This window comes from Cucumis sativus, chromosome 1 (genome assembly GCF_000004075.3).
Source record: "Cucumis sativus cultivar 9930 chromosome 1, Cucumber_9930_V3, whole genome shotgun sequence".
In the NCBI taxonomy this organism is placed as follows: Eukaryota; Viridiplantae; Streptophyta; class Magnoliopsida; order Cucurbitales; family Cucurbitaceae; genus Cucumis; species Cucumis sativus.
Window position 1 is genome coordinate 20,948,794 of NC_026655.2, and position 4,760 is coordinate 20,953,553.

A 4,760-nucleotide genomic window follows, 5' to 3' on the forward strand; every position below is an offset into this window, starting at 1 on the left:
ATATTATTAAGAATACTCCTACATCTAAATCATGTACTAGCAACTTCTAATTTATAATTAATTTAAAAAAGTTCAACTTTTTATTTATACAACTTGAAGGAAGAGGAAAGGAAAGATGAAGGAAGAGGAAAGGAAAGAGGAAGGAAGAACGAAAAAGAGGAAGAGGAAAAATTAAGAGAGGAAGGAAAATAGATTTGGAATGAAGGCAAAATGAAGGGATTCTAGGGTTTTTAAAATAGGCAAAGTCGTGTACCCCGTACACGACTTCCTGCATGCGCGACACGTGTCCACACCCTCTGAACCCTACGTCCACCCATGAACCCTACGGTTGACTGGACTGTTGACTCGTTGTATGGAAGTCGTGTACGGGGTACACGACTTCCACCATACGCGGCAAAATGTGCCAGCTGTACGGGAGTCGTGTACTGGGTACACGACTCCAGTCAGAAAACGTGGGCCGGGTCCACGACTCCACTCGGATATCGTAAGCCCGGTCCACGACACCATTTTGAAAATACTTTCCCAACTACCCTATTTTTGTAAATACTTTTACAAAACACATTATTTTTTAAAAAAATCCTAGAAGTGGTTACAAAATACCTCTAAACCTTAAAAAAAAAAAAAAACTAATTAAGAAACATTACATTTAAAAAGTTGATAATAACGCTGTTGAAGGGATATAAAAGCCCTTACATGCAGCGGAAGAGCATATACCTAACTTAATTTTGATTGAGATTTGAAAATATTCGTATCCAATGCAATAACAAAATAATAATGTACAAAAACATGGTCTCTAAAATCAACCTATTGCATACAAAAATGACTAAGCATGCTTTCTAAAATTAAAACTCAGAGAAAATAAGAATTTACTCTCGTTGAAAACTCTATACAATACGTACCAAAATTGTTGAAACACCTCTAGTTGGCTACCTTCATCTTCGGAATAATTAAAACTTTTGACTTGTGGGAACCAAGAATTTGGAAATGAAATTTTTTTCTCTTAGTTGAGAGAATTTTTTCTTTCTTCAGCGTCTCAAAAACTAGATTATACTGTTGTCACTCCTTTGCAAATTGAAGGCACATATGAAGAGAGAGAGTAGGAAATATAGGTTTACTTTTACTTTGACACTTAAAAACGGTAAATTAAAATAAAAACTTTAACTCTTGATGCTGGATTATTTTACGTATTGAAAAGTAAAACGTTAGTTTATAAACATTAAGTATATGTGATCATATAGACATGTTGTACATGTCAAGAATTTGTTTATTTTTTACATGTATTATTAGTAAAAAATATTTAATCTTGACACTTATTACCTGTCAAATGAAGTTTTTCTTGATGGAAAAAAATTGACAAGTGAGTTAATTCTTGATATGTTTTGCATGTCAAAACTTTTCTTTTAAAAAAATGAACAGTTTGAAATATTCATATATAATTATATTACACATGTTTTGAAGTTCCACAATCACACATAAGTAAAACCTTTGAGATTACACAAAGTTACTAAATTACACATATTAATTGAACATGAATAAACTTTCAATCAAAGAACTAATATGTAACAAATTGCATATATCATTCGACTATACATATAGTTGGACATTACATACTTACGGTAGCCCAAAAATCAACCATATGAACAAATTGTTCTACCCTAGATCAACCATTTTGATTCACTTGTATTCAGTATTAACAAAATATGTATTTCTAGCTCACCCTTGACTACTATGCTCCCTTTAGCTTGAAATGAGAGCGCAGAACGTCAACTTGGGCGGAGCCACGTTGGTAGGGGCAGTGTCACGAGCTTACGGTGATGGAGGGAGCTGGAGTCAACAACGTGCGGCGGTGGGAGTTAGGGTGCGCAGTTGTGAGAATATGGGGATAGGGAAAATGTTACTTTAGAGAGAAGGGAGAAAAGAAATATGTAATTATTGACATTTAAAAAAAGGTCAAACAAATAAAATTAAACTTCACATTTTTAATATATCAAGTATGGAAAGAAAACTGAAAAATTATGCATTTTTCCACTCGTTTTTTCATTTTATTTGACATTTTTTTTATTAAAATGTCAAGTATTTCTAAATTATAATTTTGTAGAAAAATGTCAAGTATTTCTAAATTATAATTTTGTAGTAGTAAATTAATTAATTAAATCATATTTAAATCAATATCTCTCATAATAAATAATTTTAATTCAATTAATTAAATTAAATTAAATAAATAATTAATTAATTCTAAAATTAAATATTAGATATTTAAATCATATTTATATATATCTCCCTCCTAATATATAGTTTTGAGCGGTATCATATACACGTTAATTCACATTAAATTAATATTTGAACTAATTATTTAAATATTTATTCTATCATAAATCGATTTTGTAATGTAATCAAATTCAAAGTTAAATTTGTATTATAAAGTTTAATTAAATATAAACTTTATATTATACTGTATCATCACACATTATATATATTATTTTCTTCAATGAAATTGAATGATAATTCAAATTTCATTCCAAGATATTACTTCATTACCTTTTATGAGTTAGGAACGAGACCTAATGAACCTACAAATCAGAAGCTACAACGATACAATATTAATTGACTAATACTACAAGAAAATGGGATCTCCTAGCGCATAAACACGTCGAGAGATATACAAAAATACATCGAAAAAGGATATCCTGATGTATAACAGCCTGTCGGGTTCGAGATTGGAAAAAATGTGTCGAGAGATGATCTCTCGATGCACAAAATGATGCATCAGGAGATCATGGAGAACTTCCAATGTTGTTCATACGATGTCGGAATATTATCATTTAACATAGTTACGTAACTCTCAAAAAGTTACATGGAATAAAAAAATTAATGCAATTTGGACAACTATGCTCAAAGTTGTGGTCTTCCAAAGTTTCAACGTAGCTTTGTGTAATTTTGAAAAGAATTCAATGTCAAGATATGTTAATAAAATGAATTCAATGTCAAGATATGTTAATAAAATGCTCAATTTATAACGATAGTTGCAAAAATTATGAAAAAATGCATCAAGTGGTCATATGCTTAAAATGAATTAGTATTGATGGAGATATGTAGCGCGAAAGATAGATGATATGCTATTGAAATTTGGGTGAAAGATACATGATAGCTTTTAAAATAGCTCGAAAGATAGATCATCTAGTAGAACATTTTCGCACCCTTTGCATCATACCAAACTTGGATCTCAGAGCAAACAAAGTAACATATAAATCACCCAAAGAAACAAACTATACAAAAAACTTGGAAACAAAAATGAGTAGTAATAATAGGATAAGACAATAATTTTAATATGATTTTAACAACACCAAATGCAACAAAGAACTAACCCATTCAAACCAAATCCATTTATCCATATTGCTTCATACCTTTCCAACTTTCTAACCAACCTCTTGAAACATTTTTTTTTTATACAAATTTACCACCAATGATTAAAGGAACTCTAAAATGGTAAAAGAATCACTATTGTGAAAAAAAATAGGAAGAGAATTCAAATTCAAACATAAAATTTGATCAAAAGTGTATCACAGGAGAATCCATTATTTATATGCTTCTTAGATAAAAAAAAGTAGCATAATTTCTACATCTATATCCATTCATTTTTCTTAGCCCAAACCAATAACAGTAATTCAAACTCAAGAAACACGAAGAAATAATCCAATTGATAAATTCAAAGAGACTCTAACAATTTCATCATCAAATTTCGCTCATCTCACTTACTGAATCCCTGTTCAAATCAAAAGAAAATTCATGAAATGGAAGAATATAATACCTGAAATGCAAAAAATCGTCAAAAAAAAAGGCTCATGAAATTGATTTTAGACAAGAATATACTTACTCGAAGAGATTGCAATGCCGGTGGCAACATCGATGGATAGGGGCAGCGGTGGCATATGAGGACAAGGGCAACATTTTAGGATTTTTTTGTCGTTGAGGGATCCTTCGCAACACAGATCGTTGGAAATTTAAAGGAGAACTCCATGCGCATTTCAAGCGGTGTCAAGAGTTTGCCTCTATCTCCTGACACCTACACAACATGGTGTTTGGAGATGCACTAATCGCTAGTGTATTTTTATACATTAGGAGATACCATATCTTCCAATGTAACAAATGGTGCATCGTGAGATGTCTTATCTCTCAACCCTGTTCCTCTCAATGGTGAGAAGCTGCGAGAGTTTCAAAATTTCTCGTAGTGTAAACTCGTTAACAAAATTAATCAATATTTGTTAATTGTGTATACTCCACTAAAAACACTCATTTGAAATCTTCTCATTGTAGATATATTCCTATCTCCACTAATATAGATCAATAACAACAAATTAATCCTTCACAAATGTCTATAATACCAGCTGACTCAAATTACAGCTTTACTCTTTATGTTATTCTTAGCCCTTAAATACTAGTGTTCCTCTAATGAACAACTTGCTTATAATTCAACCAATAAACAAAAACTTCTTTCTTGCACCCGGGAGTAGAACTTTTTGTTCAAGTTCATTTCTTAAAATTAAGTCTATTTTCTTTTTCATGTTTAAGTTTTAACTTTAGCTTTAATTTTTTTTTATAAATACCATAAAAAATGATTGATTCAAACTACAAACATCTTGGTCATTAACACTACGTTAATGGACACATAGTAACACATACCATATACCCATTGTCCAAAGTTTAGAATATAAATTGATATTTAAAACTATAATATCTACAATCTCTCATCCGAAATTCAA